Genomic DNA, 21,913 nt, shown 5'->3' with positions numbered 1-21,913 from the left:
TCATGCAACAGGAAAGCAAACTGATGAACCCACAACTTGGCCAGTTGGAGTCCAAGAAAGGCAATATCCAAAAATAAGAACACCTTCAGACTCATTTTATGTAGGCCAGCAATAAACCCTGGGAATCAACAAAACACATGCCATGTCTCCACCAGTACATCCTCACGCACAGCACCCCCTAAGACTCTCCTCAAACCCTTCACAGATTGCATGGTTTCAGTGATCTTCGTCATGTGCAGATGGACTACACCCAAAGACAAGTTGCTCAGAAAACTGCTCCTTACCATGGAGAATATGTGACTTCTCACCATGTCTATGTGACAAGCAAGAGCATTTCTTCCAGTTTGCATTTGAAGGAAACACATCTATGGAAGTCTTTCTCTTTACAGCTGTAAACGTGAAAGGCATGTACGGGACAGTCAGACAAATGGAACAGATGCGATCTTCCACACACTGTCAGAGACAAAGGCCCACCTTCAGATCATAACAACGAGCAAGGCAAGAACTTAACACATGCAGAGAGGAAGGGAGCACAACATACTCTTCTAGATTGAGGCACTTTCCTCTTCCCAAATGCTCCCATTATGGCATTTCGCATAAGTACCTAATTAAGCTGTTAGTTAAGAACTGATGACAACCTGCAAACACACAGGAAGAACCTCCCAGGGCTCCCCACGCAGCTGGAATAACATGTCTTCTGGCTAAACTCGCTTGGGAAGACGAAACTCACATTGCATGACACCACAGCTGGGCACTGAACAGGGAAAGGAGCAAACCACAGCTCTTGTGCCCTTCAACAGCTCCTCACACACAGCTCCCACGACTCCCATCTCCAACCCTTCACACCTTGCACGGTGTACTTTGACCCTCAGCATCTGCAAGCCACTTGCAGGATCACGCACGGACTGCACATAGCTGTCTTCACATCTCTGCACTAAGAGGGAGACAGATTGTCTGCCAAGTGCACCTCAGAGGAGAAACGTCAAGGGTCTGAAAGTAAAAGAGGCGCTGTCCTCCAGGAGAGACTGGCTCAGGGAACGGCGTGCAACACAGGAACGCCGTGATGAGAGCCAAAGGCCCGCTCTAAGGAAGCTCCAGCCGGCAGCAGGCTCCCTTCGCCGGCCTCCCACAGCCACTGTAACGCTGAGCCGCAACCCCACGCTCCCTCCCCGCAGCAAGAGGCACCAGCACCCAGCGCGGTGCTGAACGCAGCTTTGCCTTCCTTGGAACGACAGCTCCGCGCGCGGGACAGAGAGAGAAGGCGGCGGGAAAGGGCAGAGAAGCAGCAGAGGGAAGCGTCGCGGAGCAAGTGTGCTCAGAGGAACTCACCGGGGGAGCGGCGGGGTCCGCGCGGCGGGCGCCGGCAGGGTCCTCCCCGAGCAGCGGCGCGGGCTCGTCGGGCGGCGGCCGGGCCGGGAGGGTGTCGCAGCAGCTGCCGCCCGACAAGCGGAGCTGGCTCTTGCGCGAGTCGGCGGTGAGCGACACCTCGTGCGAGTAGGAGTGCAGGAAGGCGCGGACGCCGTCGATGCCCACGAAGTGCGAGGCCGGGACGCCGCGCAAGGCGCCGCTGCCCGCCGCCAGCAGCTGCGAGCGGCGCCAGCGCCGCAGGCGCAGCGCCAGCAGCAGCAGCAGGAAGGCGAGGAAGAGGCAGGACACGGCCGCCACGGCCACCACCAGCACCGCGTCAGGCTGCCGGCCGCCTCGCCCGGCGCCGCCGCCGCGCTGCCCAGCTCCGACAGCAGCTCGGCCACGCTCTCGGCCAGCACCACCGTCAGCGTCGCCGTGGCCGACAGCGCCGGCCGCCCGTGGTCCTTCACCACCACCACCAGGCTCTGCCGCGCCGCGTCGCGGGCCAGCGGGAAGCGCGCCGTCCGCACCTCGCCGCTGTGCAGCCCCACGCGGAACAGCCCCGGCTCCGTCGCCTTGGCCAGCTCGTACGACAGCCACGCGTTCTGCCCCGCGTCCGCGTCCCACCGCCACCACCTTGGCCACCAGCGCCCCGGGCTCCGCCGAGCGCGGCGCCAGCTCCACGCCCGCCCACCCCGCGCCCGCGCCCGCCGCCGCCGCCGCCGCGCCGGCGGGTACAGCACCTGCGGCGCGTTGTCGTTCTCGTCCACGATCACGAGCCGCACCGACACGTTGCTGCTCAGCGCCGGCGCGCCGCCGTCCTCCGCCCGCACCCACAGCCCCACCTCGCGCACCTCCTCGTAGTCGAAGGAGCGCAGCGCGTACAGCGCGCCCGTCTCCGCCTGCACCGACACGTACGACGACAGCGGCGCGCCCCGCACCCGCCCCTCCGACAGCCGGTACCGCACGCGCGCGTTCTGCCCCCAGTCCGCGTCCGACGCCCGCACCGTCAGCACCAGCGCGCCCGCCGCGTTGTTCTCGGGCAGCCGGGCGCTGTAGCGCGCCTCCGCGAACACCGGCGCGTTGTCGTTCACGTCCAGCACCCGCAGCGCCAGCACCGCGCTGCTCCACAGCGCCGGCGACCCGCCGTCCGCCGCCCGCACCGTCACGTTGTACTCCGCCACCGCCTCCCGGTCCAGCTCGCTCGCCGTCACCACGCGTAGTAGTCCTCAAACGACCGCTCCAGCCGGAACGGGACGCGCTCGGCGATGCTGCACCGCACCTCGCCGTTCGCCCCGAGTCCCGGTCCTGCACGTGCAGCAGGGCCACCAACCGTCCCCGACGGCGCGTCCTCAGAGATCGCACTCAGCGCGACGACACTGTCATTCGGGCGCGTTGTCGTTCACGTCTGTCACGCTGATCGCGACTTTCGCCGTGTCGGAAAAGCTCGCCGCCATCATGGCTTGCACCTCCAGGTGATGTGACGAGATTTCCTCAAAGTCCAAAGCGTCCTTAAGGGATATTGCTCCGTCTCAGAGTCCAGGTAAAAAAGTTCCGACGCCCGGTCTGAAATTTTATGGAAACTGTATTTCACGTGCCCGTTCAGCCCCTCGTCGGCGTCGGCGGCCGTGACGCTGACGAGGACGGAGCCCACGGGCACGTCCTCCGGCACACGCACCGTGTACTCCGCCTGGCTGAACACGGGCGCGTTGTCGTTCGCGTCCAGCACCGCCACGCGGATCCGCGCCGTGCCCGTCCGCGCCGGCTCTCCGCCGTCGCTCGCCCTCAGCACCAGCTCGTGAAACGCCGCCTCCTCCCGGTCCAGCGCCTTCGCCAGCACCAGCTCGGGACGCTGAGCCCCGCCGGGGCCCGCCTGCACGGCCAGCGAGAAGTGCTCGTCGCCGCTCAGCTCGTACCTCTGCAGGGAATTCGGTCCCACGTCCGGGTCGTGAGCCTCGGCCAGGGGAAACCGCGACCCCAGCGCTGTCGTCTCGCTCATTCTCAGTTCTTTTCTGCCTCTCGGAAGCTGGGCGCGTTGTCGTTAATGTCCGTGATTTCCACTTCGATACCGTAAACCTGCATTTCCCCCTCCACTATCACCTCACAGCGCAGCACGCATTTCTCCACCAGCCGGCACAGCTGCTCTCTGTCTAGCCTCTCCGCCGTCACTAAATGTCCCGTCTTCCCGTGCAGAGCGAAGTACTGCGTCCTGCCTCTGTCTATGATACGGACGCCGCTGTCGCGGAGCGCCGGCAGGTCCAGCGCAGGTCCTTGGCCACGTCGCCCACGAACGAGCCCTTCGGCATCTCCTCGGGCAACCGAGTAGCGCAGCTGCCCCCACGCCGCCTCCCACGCCGACACCAGCACGCACCACAGCACGGCTCGCTCCCGCCGGCCCCACCGCCTCCCCGCCGCGCACATCGCCGCCGCGGCTCCGCCGGCACCGCACCACCGCCGGACGCTCCCCGCCGACGAACGCCGACCCGCCTCCCGCTCCCGCTCCGGCTCCGGCTCCGGCTCCCGCTCCGGCTCCGGCTCCCGCTCCCGCTCTCCGCTCCCGCTCCCGCTCCGGCTCGCCGCTCCCGGCCGCTGCCGCCGGCCCCTCCGCCTCGCTGCAGCACGGCTCCGCACCGCGGGGACGCTCGCAGACCGCCCGGACGCCGAGCCACCCACCCACCCAGCCAGCCAGCCAGCCGGGCCGCAGCGGGCGGGGCTGCCTGCAGCGCTCCGGCCTTCCTCTCGCTCCTCCTCGGTCAACAGCGGCGCCCGCAGCCTCCTCCCGGCACTGCAGGCACCGAGCGCTGCCGAGCGCTGCCCGCCCTGCCTTTGCCACGGGCAGCTCGCGGGGACGGGGCCGCCGCCGCGGACACATCGGTTCCCGTCCAGCCCTGATCTCCGGCGCTGGCTTGTCTCCAGCCGAGCTCCTCTTTCAGCCTCCAGGCCATCCCGACCACAAAGAAATCACACGCCTCCCGTGGGCGGGGTACTTCTACCGCACGGGAAGAATGAAGTGGTAATGGCGATATAGATGAAGTAAAGTAGTTTTTCTCATTTTAACGTGTAGAATAGTCTTACTCTTATCCTATTAGTCCAAAGCAAATCCCACCACGCATTTTTCTAGCCGTCGTGCTATAATGACTGCTGCAGGATAGCAAAAGAAAACAGGCTCTGAGCGAGAAAGGTGATGATCGACACCCACCCCCGCCCCCCGGAGAAGCAGAGGCAGCAGGCTGATTACCTCAAGCGGCTGCAGCTTTGCTGAAATACTTCAGTTCGTAGGGAACGCGCTTCAAATTGACTACTGCACCACTACTGACGGAGATTCGACAGCTAAAGGCAGAAGCAGGTGGGGTCAATGAACGGAGAACCTAAGCCCCCTGAGCCCCTAAGCTCCTGAGGAGCTGGGGTTGCCCAGGCGCCTGCCATGGGCTCTGGGAGTTCTCCCTAGAAGACCTTCCTCAAAACACAGTGCCGGAGGAGGCTCCCCTCCTGCTCGAAAACCATGCTCTCCCACCCACCCCGTTTCAGCCTCTACGTCCTTGATCACTTCGCACTCACTGTACTACAGCTACCCGGGAGGCGGGAAGCACCTGCAGTGAACCTGGCCAGAACCATCTGCTCGGCTCCCCGCAAACTGCAGGGAAAATGGCTGTGCGAGTACAGCAAGAAGAACAACAGGTCCATCTGCCTCGGCTCCTGTGCCTCTTCTGTGGCCCACAACAGCAAAAGCGGGGATGGGTGCAGCCATAGAACAGGCTTGGTTTGCTCCAGATCTTTTCTTACGCCCTTTCTTTTCCCGGTATTCGTCTATTCTCTACAGTATTTTTGAACTGATGAGAGCAACTGAATTGTATTAAAAGGCGGGTACATCCACAGATAGAGCTAATAATGGAAAGGAAATTTGAAGGCCTTTAACGGGTGATTTTCCCTTTTTCCTAGGCCACATGAATTTAGGGTTTCTATAGTTTATACACATTTACATTTATATCTATCCGAGGAATTCGAGAGCTTGAACGAGCAGGAAGGGGCTTTGATTTTTCTCAGCAATCACGGTGGAAAAGATGGATACCTGTTAGTACAGGGTTCATCTAATGCTTGAATCTTCATGTTGGTAGGACAACTTTCCAACAAAATACTGTAGGACAGCAGGAGAAGACAAGTACAGCTGCACACCCTGAACTATGTGGAGGCTTTGTAAAAGTGCAAATGGACTTTACTGAGGTGCCTAATTGCTGTCATTTTGAGTAATTCCTTCTGGTTTTAGAGATGTTCTCAGGATGGGTAGAGCCCTCTTCTTCTCAACATGTAGATGCAACAGCTATTGCAAAAAGTGGCTGAGAGACTGAATTCCTCAGTTTAGTATTCCCCTGTCAAGGGGATCAACCAGGGCCAAGCACCTCTCTTTGGGAAAAGGGGATCGGAAAAGAAGACAGGCTCTGAACTACAAAAGGCAGTTTGTTTTGGGGTTTTTTTTATGATCCCATTCTACACCTTCCCCTGTGTATGAAAGACAGATCAGGGACAGTAAAAAAGAGGGAACTACCACCCAGGAAAAAGAAATGAGAAATAACTGCACAAAGAACTCGGAAAAATCATGCCTGGATAAAATGTATCCGTCCATTAATGCTGCCATTTCTGCAGCAGCCTTCTCCAAAACATGGCAGGGCACTCGATGGAAGAGGGGAACATTCAGTAGGGAGGAACAATCTGTAACTTCTCCATGCATGGAGCCACATGCACCTTTCCTTTGGGAAACACCATTAACCAACGGGTTTGCATCCAGCTATCAACCACGTCCAAGTACATCGGCTTGGGAAAAAAGTGATCGAGAAGGAAAAAGCTCCAACACCAAGCGTCCACCGCATTTTTCCGACTCTGTCGTGCAGAATCATTAATTTACCGCGTTCACCGTTACGAACTCAAACGAGAGTTGTAGTCAAAAACCTCTCAGCTGAACCCAAACCTGTGACCACCAAAGAACCAAGAAGTGCCGCCGCTAGCTGCCTGCTCTGAGTGGAAGGGGGTTATCCCGTTCCTTTCTTCATTCCTTCCTTCATGGAGACACGGATCAGCACTTCCCATCCACCCCACCCGGGGAAACCCAGGAGAAAGAGGACGGAGGTTCAGAAGGGTACAGGGTCTCATTCAGCACAGGAAGGATCTGCCTTCACCGTTACTAACACACACCACTGTAGACAGCACAGGTTTTGTAGACCCTTTTTTTGCCTTCTCGACACCCAGCATCAGCAGAGCTCATTACATCTCAGAGGGTCACACCACCTGTACCATTTTATCCAGCACAGCTTGAATGGCAGGAACCTCTCCACTGACCCTACTCGTGTGACAGCTGACGACGCAGGAAGTGCCGCTTCGCACTGCCTGCTGCCACCAAAGTCACGGCACAGCACTGTTTCATTCCTTCATGGAAACAGGGATCGGCAGTGGCCGCCCAAGCAGAGCAAGGAAGACCCAGCAGCCCACTGCCCTCGGCGTGAGGTTAGGTATATTTCTCTGCTCACCACCATTCTTGGAAGAAATAGAAGGATTCAAAAGCACCCAAATGGTAAACGGCCAAACTACAAGAGGAGCAGGCATCCAACAGAGAATGGCTCATCAAACTAATGGCTCATGGGGAATCTCCTCCCCTCTTTTATCACACACACTTGTTCCACAGAGATGCCACTTCTACTGAGGTCATGTTTACATATATTCCCCACCAACACCTCTCTTTTATTTGACTCAGGAAGCATGGAAACCTTTCCTTAATGCAACTCCAAAGGCGTTTACAACGGACATACGCTCTCGGGTACTTTCACGTCGTCCCCTTGAGCCACAATGAATGCTCAGAAGGCAATGTTCCTGGCACAGCAATAATAAAGGAACTCATCTAGCTTTTATATAATCATGACGCAACTATAAGAGCAAGCAACCATATTATAGCTAGGGAAGACTTTAAGAGCTTTTTAGCACTCTGTCAGGTTTTTTCAATTCTGCTTTCCTTCCCTGCCACAAATACCAACAAGGAAATAGTTGTGTTGGAGTAATCAAGAAGTAATCAGAAACAGAACAAAGCAAAAGTCATTGCAATCCTGTCATGCCGGGCCTGCAAAGGGTTTCCCTCTTCCCGGCCTTTCTTCCTTTTGCTCCTGTAAGTCTCTGAACCTTTGTCCCACTGTTGATTTTTCTTGTAGGAGAAGAGCAATTACATTGCAAAATGTATCACCCTAAAGGTAGTGTGTAGACCTCTATCCTAACATAGCCAAATAACCTTTATTGTTTTGTTTCTGATTCACAAAACTTCCTTCTTTTGCATCTCCATACTTGAGGGGCTGACAATGGGAAAATGCCAAGACACATCGAGTCTTTCATACAATTGTACAGTGGGTTTGGTTGGAAAAGCCCTTTAAAGATCACCGAGTCCACCCCTCTGCCATGGGCAGGGACATCCTTCACTAGGTCACGTTGCTCAAAGCCCCGTCCAAGCTGTCCTTGAACCCTGCCATGATGGCGCATCCACAACTTCCCTGGGCAAACCTGTTCCAAGTCTCTCACCACTCTCATTGTAAACATTCTTCCTTATGTGCAATCAAAATCTACCCTCCTTCGGTTTAAAACCATTGCCCCCTTGTCCTGTCACGACAGGCCCTGGTAAAAAGTCTGTCTCCATCTCTCTTATCAACCCCCTTTATATATTGAAAAGGCACAATAAGGTCCCCCCAGAGCCTTCTCTTCTCCAGGCTGAAGAACCTCAACTCCTTCAGCCCTTCTTCATAGGGAGGTGTTCCAGTCCTTTGACCATTTTTGTGGCCCTCCTCTGGACCAACTCTAACAGGTCCATGTCTTTCTTGTAGTGTGGGCCCCAGAGCTACATGCAGTACTCCAGCTATGGTCTCACGAAAGCGTGGTAGAGGGGGAGCACCACCTCCCTCGACCTGCTGGCCATGCTACTTGTTATGCAGCCAAGGACAGATTGGCTTTCTGGGCAACAAGAGCACGTGGCCAGCTCATGTCCCATTTGTCTCCTACCAGTACCCCCAAGTCCTTCTCTGCAAGGCTGCTCTCAATCCAGTCCTCCCACAGCCTGTATTGATATTGCGGATTGCCCCAACCCAGGGGCAGACCTTGCTCTTGGCCTTGTTGAACTGCACGAGGTTCACATGGGCCCACTCCTCCAGCCTGTCAAGGTCCCTCTGGGTGGCATCCCTTCCTCTAGCAAATCGACTGCACCACTCAGCTGGTAGCATCTGCAAACTTGCTGTGGGTGCACTCAATCCCACTCACTATGTCATTGATGAAGATACTAAATACTACTGGTCCCAGTACGGACCCTTGAGGAATACCACACCTTACTGGTTTCCACTTGGACATTGAGCCACTGACTCAGCCAGTTCCTTATCCATCTAACTGTCCGCCTGTCAAACCCATATCTTTCCAATTAGGCGGCCAATATGATTTGGGGGACCATGTGGGGAACACCCTGCACGTGTTCTCCCACTGACCCCTAGTCTCTTCATGGAAACTCCTTGCCTGGCCTGGGTTGCCACTCTGCACTTTGAGGACTGCAGTAGACATGGGTTTGCATTCTTGTGCTACAGACAAGCGTGCCTGGGTGAGCACACGTATGCCTATGAAAGCCTTCCTCTTTACAGCTGTAAACCTCAAAGGGTGTACGGGAACTGCCCCTGCACTCAGACAGTTGCAACAGATGTGACCTTCCCCAGTGGATCAGACGCCCTGAGGTTGAGCTGTAGCTCATGACAACAAGCAAGGCAAGAGTTAGAAACATACAGGAATGAACAGATCAGGTGGAATACATTTCTGAGGCCAAACTTACTGAGCAGAAGCAACTCAAATTGCATGGTACTCCATCAGGCACACGGTTGTGTTAACTGTGACAAGCAAGGAAATGACCATCTGTTCTGCTATAGCCTCTACACACAGAGCTCCACGAGTCTTCTCTCCAACCCTACACAACTTGCAGCTTTGCTTCTGACCTTCTCCTAATTGGCAAAAACATATCAGGAGAGGATAACGCACTACAATCCCACCAAGAAGGCAGGTATATTTCTCTGCTCACCACCATTCTCGGAAGAAATAGAAGGATTCAAAAGCACCCAAATGGTAAACGGCCAAACTACAAGAGAGCAGGCATCCAACAGAGAACGGCTCATCAAACTCATGGCTCACGGGGAATCTCCTCCCCTCTTTTATCACACACACTTGTTCCACAGAGATGCCACTTCTACTGAGGTCATGTTTACATATGTTCCCCACCAACAAGAACAGAACACCATGATACCCTCACAGCTCCTGCCTTTCACACTCCCTGCAGCATGAGCAAGAGGCACGAACACACGACACATTGCTAAACGAAGCTCTGCTGATAATTACAAGGAAACCTACTTACGTAGGAGACCAGGTAAAGAACAACAAAAACATAAATCAGACAAGCAAGGCAAGGAAGCATTAGAAGAGAAAGTGGTGTCAGAGCAACTCACCCGAGGAGGACGTCTCAGTCTTCACTGCAGGCGTGGAAAGTCATCCCAGAGAGCACCTAGAAGTCATTCAGATCTCAAGCTGCAAGTGCAGCCCTAAAGTCTTACTCTGGACTACGCAGCAGGGGTTTCATTCTAAGAAACAGTCATGGGCTCTCAGCAATTTTTCTACTCTGTGGCCTGCTCATCTCCCACAAATATGAAGCCGTAAGTGTAAGCCCCTTCTCATGGGCTTCTTTCTCAAGCTAAGTCTTCTGAGAAACTACAACAGATGCTCTTTTAGCTTCTGCTTCATTTTCCTCACACCTAAATTTCTGTCTTAGGTGCCTGAAGTAAGTATTTGCTGCAAAAAAACACACACAGTTTCAAATGCAAAAGCAGCACCCAGAAATGGGCAAAATGAACCACGACCTTCCAGGAAATAAAGGCCTGAAAGAAAGGGTCATGACAACTATGAAGCAATTCTCCATCGCAATGTTCCAGGGAGATACAGATGGATGAAAGAGGTTTCACACAGGAATTATAAGCTGTTCTACACATGCATCATTGTTCTCTGCCCACAGTTATTGCACAAACACTTCAGGATTGGAGGACTACCATTGCTTTCAGGACAGGAAACCAGGATCACAGCCAAAACGGCACAGGCCTTGGCACCAGGCATGAAATCAAACCACTGCTCAGCCAAAACACCTAGACTCGCCCAGTTTCCTGCCTCAAAGCCAGCCTCTCACCCTCCTTGCACAACATTCACAGTCATTACTTGCACCATGGTCAATATCCAATGTTTTGGCCATATGTCAGCCGCAGGCAAAAGAGCATGTCATTACGTGCCATCTTAGGGAAACACAAGTCTATCAAAGTCTTTCTTGGCACCTGAACACCTTCAAGGTACGGATGGAAACTGCTCCCCAGCCCAACAATTCTCACAGAGCTTTCAACGTTTCAAGGTTACCAGCCACAATGAGGCCCAGCTTTAGACCTGGACAACTAACAAGCAAGAATGGGAAACCTACACAAGTGAAGGCGTCATAGCTTAACATTTCAGATCATGTCAGCTGTAGGAGGTACACAAAGAAGGCTGTCTACTTGGCAAATACTCCACAGGAGGCTCACACAGCAGCTCACACCAAAGACCAGAGCCACAGTTCCTCAAAGGAATTTCTTTGGACGACACAATAGGGAAAATGCATGGAATCACCACTCCGGGCCTCTTACAATTAGGACAAACGGAACTTTTACACGGCATGTACGGGACAGTCAGACAAATGTAACAGATGCGATCTTCCACACACTGTCAGAACAAAGGCCCACCTTCAGATCATGACAACGAGCAAGGCAAGAACTTAACACACGCAGAAGAGGAAGGGAGCACAACATACTCTTCCAGATTACGGCACTTTCCTCTTCCAATGCTCCATTACGGCATTTCTCATAAGTACCTAATTAAGCTGTTAGTTAAGAACTGATGACAACCTGCAAACACACAGGAAGAACCTCCCAGGGCTCCCCCACGCAGCTGGAATAACATGTCTTCTGGCTAAACTCGCTTGGGAAGACGAAACTCACATTGCATGACACCACAGCTGGGCACTGCACAGAGAAAGGAGCAAACCACAGCTCTTGTGCCCTTCAACAGCCAGCTCCTCACGCACAGCTCCCACGGACTCCCATCTCAAACCCTTCACACCTTGCACGGTGTTCTTTGACCCTCATCATTTGCAAGCACCTCATCATACAGCCAGTTGCCCACAACTATTTCTGTTCAGCATGCATCAGGATCACGCACGGACTACATAGCTGTCTTCACATCTCTGCACTAAGAGGGAGACAGATTGTCTGCTAAGCGCACTCAGAGGAGAACGTCAAGGGTCTGAAAGTAAAAGAAGGCGCTGTCCTCCAGGAGAGACTGCTCAGGGAACGGCGTGCAACACAGGAACGCCGTGATGAGAGCCAAAGGCCCGCTCTAAGAAGCTCCAGCCAGGCAGCAGGCTCCCTTCGCCGGCCTTCCCACAGGCCACTGTAACGCTGGTGACGCAACCCCACGCTCCCCTCCCCGCAGCAAGAGGCACCAGCACCCAGCGCGGTGCTGAACGCAGCTTTGCTTCCTTGGAACGACAGCTCCGCGCGCGGGACAGAGAGAAGAGCGGCCGGGGAAAGGGCAGAGAAGCAGAGAGGGAAGCGTCGCGGAGCAAGTGTGCTCAGAGGAACTCCACCGGGGAGCGGCGGGGTCGCGCGGCGGGCGCCGGCAGGGTCCTCCCGAGCAGCGGCGCGGGCTCGTCGGGCGGCGGCCGGGCCGGGAGGGTGTCGCAGCAGCTGCCGCCCGACAAGCGGAGCTGGCTCTTGCGCGTCGCCGGTAGCGACACCTCGTGCGAGTAGGAGTGCAGGAAGGCGCGGACGCCGTCGATGCCACGAAGTGCGAGGCCGGACGGCCGCGCAAGGCGCCGCTGCCGCCGCCAGCAGCTGCGAGCGGCGCCAGCGCCGCAGGCGCAGCGCCAGAGCAGCAGCAGGAAGGCGAGGAAGAGCAGGACACGGCCGCCACGGCCCACCACCAGCCACCGCGTCAGGCTGCCGGCCGCCTCGCCCGGCGCCGCCGCCGCGCTGCCCAGCTCCGCAGCAGCTCGGCCACGCTCTCGGCCAGCACCACCGTCAGCGTCGCCGTGGCCGACAGCGCCGGCCGCCCGTGGTCCTTCACCACCACCACCAGGCTCTGCCGCGCCGCGTCGCGGGCCAGCGGGAAGCGCGCCGTCCGCACCTCGCCGCTGTGCAGCCCCACGCGGAACAGCCCCGGCTCCGTCGCCTTGGCCAGCTCGTACGACAGCCACGCGTTCTGCCCCGCGTCCGCGTCCACCGCCACCACCTTGGCCACCAGCGCCCCGGGCTCCGCCGAGCGCGGCGCCAGCTCCACGCCCGCCCACCCCGCGCCCCGCCCGCCGCCGCCGCCGGCGGGTACAGCACCTGCGGCGCGTTGTCGTTCTCGTCCACGATCACGAGCCGCACCGACACGTTGCTGCTCAGCGCCGGCGCGCCGCCGTCCTCCGCCCGCACCCACAGCCCCACCTCGCGCACCTCCTCGTAGTCGAAGGAGCGCAGCGCGTACAGCGCGCCCGTCTCCGCCTGCACCGACACGTACGACGACAGCGGCGCGCCCCGCACCCGCCCCTCCGACAGCCGGTACCGCACGCGCGCGTTCTGCCCCCAGTCCGCGTCCGACGCCCGCACCGTCAGCACCAGCGCGCCCGCCGCGTTGTTCTCGGGCAGCCGGGCGCTGTAGCGCGCCTCCGCGAACACCGGCGCGTTGTCGTTCACGTCCAGCACCCGCAGCGCCAGCACCGCGCTGCTCCACAGCGCCGGCGACCCGCCGTCCGCCGCCCGCACCGTCACGTTGTACTCCGCCACCGCCTCCCGGTCCAGCTCGCTCGCCGTCACCACGCGGTAGTAGTCCTCAAACGACCGCTCCAGCCGGAACGGGACGCGCTCGGCGATGCTGCACCGCACCTCGCCGTTCGCCCCGAGTCCCGGTCCTGCACGTGCAGCAGGGCCACCACCGTCCCCGCGGCGCGTCCTCAGAGATCGCGCCAGCGAAATCAATGTCAGTTCGGGCGCGTTGTCGTTCACGTCTGTCACGCTGATCGCGACTTTCGCCGTGTCGAAAAGGCCGCCGCCGTCCCGTGCCTGCACCTCCAGTTCGTAGGAGTCGCCTTCCTCGAAGTCCAGGCTCCGCACCAGCGTGATCGCTCCCGTCTCAGACTCCAGCTGGAAAATCCGCGAGGCTTTCTCTGTGTTTTCTTGAACAAGTATTTCACGTGCCCGTTCAGCCCCTCGTCGGCGTCGGCGGCCGTGACGCTGACGAGGACGGAGCCCACGGGCACGTCCTCCGGCACACGCACCGTGTACTCCGCCTGGCTGAACACGGGCGCGTTGTCGTTCGCGTCCAGCACCGCCACGCGGATCCGCGCCGTGCCCGTCCGCGCCGGCTCTCCGCCGTCGCTCGCCCTCAGCACCAGCTCGTGAAACGCCGCCTCCTCCCGGTCCAGCGCCTTCGCCAGCACCAGCTCGGGACGCTGAGCCCCGCCGGGGCCGCCTGCACGGCCAGCGAGAAGTGCTCGTCGCCGCTCAGCTCGTACCTCTGCAGGGAATTCGGTCCCACGTCCGGGTCGTGAGCCTCGGCCAGGGGAAACCGCGACCCCAGCGCTGTCGTCTCGCTCATTCTCTCTCCATCTCAACTTCCTTGAAGCTGGGCGCGTTGTCGTTAATGTCCGTGATTTCCACTTCGATGCCGTAAACCTGCATTTCCCCCTCCACTATCACCTCACAGCGCAGCACGCATTTCTGCACACTCCGCAGAGCTGCTCTCTGTCTAGCCTCTCCGCCGTCACTAAATGTCCCGTCTTCCCGTGCAGAGCGAAGTACTGCGTCCTCTGTCGGAGACATACGGACGCCGCTGTCGCGGAGCGCCGGCAGGTCCAGCCGCAGGTCCTTGGCCACGTCGCCCACGAACGAGCCCTTCGGCATCTCCTCGGCAACCGAGTAGCGCAGCTGCCCCCACGCCGCCTCCCACGCCGACACCAGCACGCACCACAGCACGGCTCGCTCCCGCCGGCCCCACCGCCTCCCCGCCGCGCACATCGCCGCCGCGGCTCCGCCGGCACCGCACCACCGCCGGACGCTCCCCGCCGACGAACGCCGACCCGCCGCCCGCTCCGCTCCGCTCCGCTCCGGCCGCTCCGGCTCCCGCTCCCGCTCCGGCTCCCGCTCCGGCTCCGCCGCTCCGCTCCGCTCCGGCTCGCCGCTCCCGGCCGCTGCCGCCGGCCCCTCCGCCTCGCTGCAGCACGGCTCCGCACCGCGGGGACGCTCGCAGACCGCCCGGACGCCGAGCCACCCACCCACCCAGCCAGCCAGCCAGCCAGCCGGGCCGCAGCGGGCGGGGCTGCCTGCAGCGCTCCGGCCTTCCTCTCGCTCCTCCTCGGTCAACAGCGGCGCCCGCAGCCTCCTCCCGGCACTGCAGGCACCGAGCGCTGCCGAGCGCTGCCCGCCCTGCCTTTGCCACGGGCAGCTCGCGGGGACGGGGCCGCCGCCGCGGACACATCGGTTCCCGTCCAGCCCTGATCTCCGGCGCTGGCTTGTCTCCAGCCGAGCTCCTCTTTCAGCCTCCAGGCCATCCGACCACAAAGAAATCACACGCCTCCCGTGGGCGGGCGATTTCTACCGCACGGGAAAAATGTTCTTGTAATGGTGAAATAAAGTTTGTAATATGACGTGTGGATATTACGTGTCTTATTGCATTAGTCCAAAAGCACAATCTCCACCACGAGTTGCACAGCTTTTGCAGTAGTCGTGCTTGAATGACTTTTCCTCACCCTTTCTGCAGATCAAAACGGCCTCATACTGGAACGCCAGCAGCCACATTACTTTCCCAACCCCAACCAACAGTACAAGGCAGCAGCGGAGATCCCCCCTCAAAAGAAGTCCTCCTCAGGGACGGCCCTGCCCTCTCCATTTTGTCACTTCTCACCTGCACATCGGAGGCTGCTCTGAAGCAGCCTCCATTTCTCCCCCTTCTCCAACCACCACTTCGGAAGTTTGGGTGACAGCCTTACACTACAGGCCGTGCTTCCACTTAGGACTCAGCGCTCCATTCTAGAGTAAGTCAGCAGCAGGCAGCGATGCACATGCACTCTCTCGTGCTGGGTCCATTACAAAAAGAAACTCACACATAAAGCAAACCCTTAGACTGAAACGCTATCAACCAGGCAAAGTAGAACTGTTGGGGAAAAAAGAATAGGAAAAGAAGAGAGGCTCTGAAACACAAAAGGTGATTTTGGGCGGCAGGGAGGGAGATCCCATTCTACGCCTTAAAGAGAGATCTGGAACCGTAGAAAATACCACCCACGATGGAAAATAATGAGAAATAGCTGCACAAAGAACTCAAGAAATAATGCCTGGACAAAATTAATCCTCCCACTAGCACTGCCATTTTGCAGCAGCCTTCCCTCAAAAGATGTGACGGCACATGGCAGAGGTGGAGGAACAATCTCCTTTCATGCAGCCTCAGTGCACGTTTCCTTTGGGAGTCCAACACTAAACAGCATTAACCAACGGGTTTTTGCTCACTGTCAAACAATGTCCATCGCTTCGGGAAAAGCGATCGGGAAGGAAACATCAACACCAAGCGTCAACCACATTTTACTAACGCGTCATGTAGAATTAGCAGATCTCATTGTACAGAGGAAGGATCGCCTTCACGTTACTAACACACACCATTGTAGACAGCACAGGTTTTGTAGACCATTTTTTGCCTTGAATGGTGGAACCTCTCCACTGACTCAACTCGTCTGACAGCTGATGACACAGGAGGTGCCAGTTCGCACTGCCAAAAAAGCGGCGGTACAGGATTATTTCATTCCTTCATGGAAACAGAGATCGGCACTAACTGCCAAAGCAAACAAAGACCAACAGCCCACTACTCTGCTGGTAAAACAGGCACTATTCCAAAAGAGGCTGAGGGACTGAATTCCTCGGTTTCCTATTCCCCTGTCAAGGGGATCAACCAGGGCCAAGCACCTCTCTTTGGGAAAAAGGGATCGGAAAAGAGACAGGCTCTGAACTACAAAAGGCAGTTTGTTGGGTTTTTTGAGGTTCCATTCTACACCTTCCCCTGTGTATGAAAGACAGATCAGGGACGGTAAAAAAGAGGGAACTAACGCTAGCAGAAAGAACTTGGAAAAATCATGCCTGGATAAAATGTATCCTCCCATTAATGCTGCCATTTCTGCAGCAGCCTTCTCCAAAACATGGCAGGCACTCCACGGAAGAGGGGAACATTCACTAGGGAGGAACAATCTGTAACTTCTCCATGCATGGAGCACACATGCACCTTTCCTTTGGGAAACACCATTAACCAAGGGTTTGCATCCAGCTATCAACCACGTCCAAGTACATCGGCTTGGGAAAAAAGTGATCGGGAAGGAAAAAGCTCCAACACCGAGCGTCCACCGCATTTTCCCGACTCTGTCGTGCAGAATCATTAATTTACCGCGTTCACCGTTACGAACTCAAACGAGAGTCGTAGTCAAAACCTCTCAGCTGAACCCGAACCTCTGACCACCAAAGAACCAAGAAGTGCCGCCGCTAGCTGCCTGCTCTGAGTGGAAGGGCTGGCCCGTTCCTTTCTTCATTCCTTCCTTCATGGAGACACGGATCAGCACTTCCCATCCACCCACCCGGGGAAACCAGGAGAAAGAGGACGGAGGTTCAGAAAGGGTACAGGGTCTCATTCGGTACAGGAAGGGTACGCCTTCGCCGTTACTAACACACACCACTGTAGACAGCACAGGTTTTGTAGACCCTTTCTTTGCCTTCTCGACACCCAGCATCAGCAGAGCTCATTACATCTCAGAGGGTCACACCACCTGTACCATTTTATCCAGCACAGCTTGAATGGCAGGAACCTCTCCACTGACCCTACTCGTGTGACAGCTGACGACGCAGGAAGTGCCGCTTCGCACTGCCTGCTGCCACCAAGACACGGCACAGCACTGTTTCATTCCTTCATGGAAACAGGGATCGGCAGTGGCCGCCCAAGCAGAGCAAGGAAGACCCAGCAGCCCACCGCCCTCGGCGTGACGTTAGGAAAGGCTCAGAGGCAAGGACTGCGCGGGCTTACAGACCTGCGGGGCGTCGGCGTCGGCGTCGGCGGGCGGCTCTCCCGCGCCGGCGCTGCTGCTCGGGCTCCGCTTCCCGCAGGGCTCCCCGCCCAGAAGCTCCTCCGCGGGCAGGCTGGGCAGCGGCGGCGGCGGCGGCAGCCAAGCGGCCTCGGCGACGGCGCGGCCCGGCGCCACGCACAGGTTGTAGGAGTAGGGCAAGGTGCCCTCGCAGAAGTCGGCCGGCAAGGCGCCGCCGGCCACGGAGAAGCGCTGCGCGCCCAGGCAGCGCAGGACGGCGGGCGGCCCGGCCCGGCGCACCCGCGCCAGCACGGCCAGCGCCACGCTCAGCAGGAACAGGGCGGAGAGGAGCGCCAGCGCCAGCACCAGGTAGAACTGCAGCTCCGCCGGCGACTCGCCGCCCGCCGCCCGCTCGCTCAGCTCCGGCAGCGCCTCCTGCAAGCTCTCGGCCAGCACCACGTGCAGCGTGGCCGTGGCCGACAGCGCCGGCTGCCCGTGGTCCTTCACCACGGCCACCAGCCGCTGCTTCGCCGCGTCCCTCGCCGACACGGCCCGCGCCGTCCGCACCTCGCCGCTGTGCAGCCCCACGCGGAACAGCGCCGGCTCCGGCGCCTGCACCAGCTCGTACGACAGCCACGCGTTGCGCCCCGCGTCCGCGTCCACCGCCACCACCTTCGCCACCAGGTACCCGGCCTCGGCCGACCGCGGCACCACCTCGAACGCGCGCCGCCGCCCCCCCCCCGCCCCGCCGCCGGCCACAGCACCCGCGGCGCGTTGTCGTTGCGGTCCAGCACGAAGACGCGCACCGTCGCCGTCGAGCTCCGCGCCGGCGCCCCGCCGTCCTGCGCCCGCACCGCCACCGCGAACTCGCGGCACTCCTCGTAGTCGAAGGAGCGCTGCGCGTACACCGCGCCGCTCCGCGCCTCCACCGACACGTACGGCGCCGCGCCCGCCGCGCCCGCGCTGCCGCCCGCCAGCCAGTAGCTCACGCGCCCGTTGGCGCCCGCGTCCGCGTCCCGCGCGCGCACGCGCAGCACCGGCGCGCCCGCCGCGTTGTTCTCCGCCACGTAGGCGCTGTAGGCGGCCTCCTCGAACACCGGCGCGTTGTCGTTCACGTCCGACACCTCCAGCACCAGCGCCGCGCGGCTCCACAGCGCCGGGCTGCCCCGGTCCCTGGCCACCACCGTCGCCCGCTGCTCGGGCGCCTGCTCCCGGTCCAGCGCGCTCGCCGTCACCACCTTGTACGAGCCGCCCGACGACGCCACGATCGACAGCGGCGCCTCGCCCGACAGCTCGCACCACACCTGCCCGTTCTCCCGGAGTCCCGGTCCATCACGTTCAGGAGGGCCACCACCGTGCCGGCCGGCGCGTCCTCGGGCACCGGGCTCGACACCGACAACACCGTGATTTCGGGCGCGTTGTCGTTCACGTCCAGCACCTCCACCTCCACCTTGCAGTGCGCCACCAGACCGCCCCCGTCCCTCGCCTCCACCAGCAGCGTGTAGCCTCGCGTGTCCTCGAAGTCCAGCGCCTCCTGCAGCGTGATCGCCCCGCTCTCCGCGTCCACCACGAACTTCTCAAGCACCTTGGCCGGCGTTTCCCGAAGCCGTAGGTGATGCGGGCGTTGGTGCCGGCGTCGGCGTCGGAGGCGGAGACGTTCAGCACCGGCGAGCCCGCGGCGCGTCCTCGCGCAGGCTCGCGCGGTACCGGTCCTGCGCGAACACGGGGGGGTTGTCGTTGGCGTCGGTGACGTTGATGCAGAGCTGGGCGGTGCCGCTCCGGGGCGGCTCGCCGCCGTCCACCGCCGTCAGCACCAGCCGCAGGCTCTGCTCGCTCTCCCGGTCCAGCGCGCGCCGCAGCACCAGCTCCGCGAACTTGCTGCCGTCCTGGCTCTCCTTCGCCTCCACCGCGAAGTACCCGTTCGCCTCCAGCTCGTAGCCCTGCAGCGAGTTGCTGTGCCCACGTCCCCCCCAAAAAGCGGGCGCCGGGAGAAGTCAGCTCGTTGATCTCCAGCTGGAAACGGTCTCGCAGGAAGCGCGGCGCGTTGTCGTTGACGTCCTGGATGGCCACCTCGACGTGGAAAACGTTGAGCGGGTTCTGCAGCAGCGCCTCGAAGCTGACGGAGCAGGACGCCGCCTCGCCGCACAGCTCCTCCCGGTCCAGCCTCTCGCTCACGTACAGGTTCCCGGTCTCCCCGCTCACGCCGAAGTAGTGCTTCTCGGCGCTGAGCCGCAGCTTGCGTGCCGGCAGCTCCGCCGGGCTCAGCCCCAGGTCCCGCGCCAGCGGCCCCACCAGCGAGCCTCTGCCCAGCTCCTCGGCGATGGCGTAGCGGATCCGCTCCGGCGCCGCCCGGCAGCACAAGCCCAGCAGCAAAGCGGGCAGCAGCACTCGCCCGGCTGCTCGCCGGCGGCTCTGCCTCTGCCTGCCCGCCATTCTCGGCAGCGCTCGCCGCGCTCCTCCCTCCTGCCGCTGCCTCCCTCCCTTCCAGCCGCTCTCCGCAGCGAGCGCAGGGGCCGCCGGACGGCAGCGATCTCGGCGCCGGCTCGGACGCCGCCGCTCCCCGCGCCGCCTCTCGCCTCTGCTGCCCGTGCCGCTGCCGCTCTGGCCGGCGCCGTGCGAGCGAGCAGCCTGCGGGGGCACGACGCTGCGGCGGCTCCGGCTCCGGCTCCGGCCCCGGCTGCGGCTGCGGCTCCAGCGCCGCTCCGCGTCGGCCAACAGCGGCACCCGGAGGCGCCGCGACGCCACCGCAGCGGCTGATGGCCGCGCTCCCAGGGGCCCGGGATTTGACTACTGGTTCAGTGGCTGCACCCAGCTTTGGGGTCTCTCTTTATTAGACTCAGGAATTACTGACAATAAGATAGACCTCTACGATTGTCTTTCTGATTCACAAAACTCCTTCTTTTGCATCTCCATACTTGAGGGGCTGACAATGGAAAATACCAAGACACGCTCGAGTCTTTCATAGAATTGTACAGTGGGTTTGGTTGGAAAAGCCCTTTAAAGATCATCGAGTCCACCCCTCTGCCATGGGCAGGGACATCCTTCACTAGGTCAGGTTGCTCAAAGCCCCGTCCAAGCTGTCCTTGAACCCTTCCAATGATGGCGCATCCACAACTTCCCTGGGCAACCTGCTCCAGTCTCTCACCACTCTCATCATAAAACATTCTTCTTATGTCAATCAAACCTACCCTCCTTCGGTTCAAAACCGTTGCCCCTTGTCCTGTCACGACAGGCCCTGGTAAAAAGCCTCTCTCCATCTTTCTTATCAACCCCCTTTATATATTGAAAAGGCGCAATAAGGTCCCCCAGAGCCTTCTCTTCTCCAGGCTGAAGAACCTCAACTCCTTCAGCCCTTCTTCATAGGGAGGTGTTCCAGTCCTTTGACCATTTTTGTGGCCCTCCTCTGGACCAGCTCTAACAGGTCCATGTCTTTCTTGTAGTGTGCCCCAGAGCTACGCCGTACTCCAGCTATGGTCTCACGAAAGCATGGGAGAGGGGGAGCACCACCTCCCTCGACCTGCTGGCCATGCTACTGTTATACAGCCCAGGATATGATTGGCTTTCTGGGCAGCAAGTGCACATGGCCAGCTCATGTCCCATTTGTCTCCTACCAGTACCCCCAAGTCCTTCTTCACAAGGCTGCTCTCAATCCCCCACTCTTTACTGAAACTGGGGATTGCCCCAACCCAGGGGCAGGACCTTGCTCTTGGCCTTGTTGAACTGCACAGGTTCACATGGGCCCACTCCTCCAGCCTGTCAAGGTCTCTCTGGATGGCATCCCTTCCCTCTAGAATCGATGCACCACTCAGTTCGGTGTCATCTGCAAACTTGCTGTGGGTGCACTCAATTCCACTGTCTGGGTTATTGATGAACATATTCTTGAGATATCTTAAATAGTATTGGTCCCAGTACGGACCCTTGTGGGACCCACACATTGCTGGTTTCCAATTGGATGTTGAGCCATTGACTAGAGCTCTTTGGATGCAGCCATCCAGCCAGTTCCTTATCCATCTAACTGTCCAAGTGTCAAAGCTGTTCATGGAAACTCCTTGCCTGGCCTGGGTTGCCACTCTGCACTTTGAGGACTGCAGTAGACATGGGTTTGCATTCTTGTGCTACAGACAAGCGGTTGCCGAGCACGTATGCCTATGAAAGCCTTCCTCTTTACAGCTGTAAACCTCAAAGGGGTGTACGGGAACTGCCCCTGCACTCAGAAAGTTGGAACAGATGTGACCTTCCCCGGTGGATCAGATGCCATTCTACCCATGCATCGTCCTTCTAAATGCGAGTTATTAGACAAATACTTTCTCATCAGAAGACTGTCATTGCCTTTCAGGACAGCAGAGCTAGGATCAACGTGAACGGCCCAGGTCTTGGCACCAGCCATGAAATCAAACCATTGCCCAGCCA

The 21,913-nt window shown here is 59.1% G+C and overlaps 3 pseudogenes; all 3 read right to left on the bottom strand.

The window, feature by feature from the left end:
* Positions 1-313: 313 nt before the first annotated feature.
* LOC127029154 (protocadherin gamma-A12-like) lies at positions 314-3,768 on the bottom strand (annotated as a pseudogene).
* An 8,272-nt stretch (positions 3,769-12,040) lies between these two features.
* LOC127029153 (protocadherin gamma-A12-like) lies at positions 12,041-14,468 on the bottom strand (annotated as a pseudogene).
* Positions 14,469-17,467: 2,999 nt separating this feature from the next.
* Positions 17,468-19,936, bottom strand: LOC127029182 (protocadherin gamma-B5-like; annotated as a pseudogene).
* Between the last annotated feature and the right edge of the window lie 1,977 nt (positions 19,937-21,913).

The sequence above is a fragment of the Gymnogyps californianus genome, unplaced genomic scaffold, assembly GCF_018139145.2.
Source record: "Gymnogyps californianus isolate 813 unplaced genomic scaffold, ASM1813914v2 HiC_scaffold_83, whole genome shotgun sequence".
Lineage (NCBI taxonomy): Eukaryota > Metazoa > Chordata > Aves > Accipitriformes > Cathartidae > Gymnogyps > Gymnogyps californianus.
This window is presented reverse-complemented; position numbering and strand designations above follow the sequence as displayed.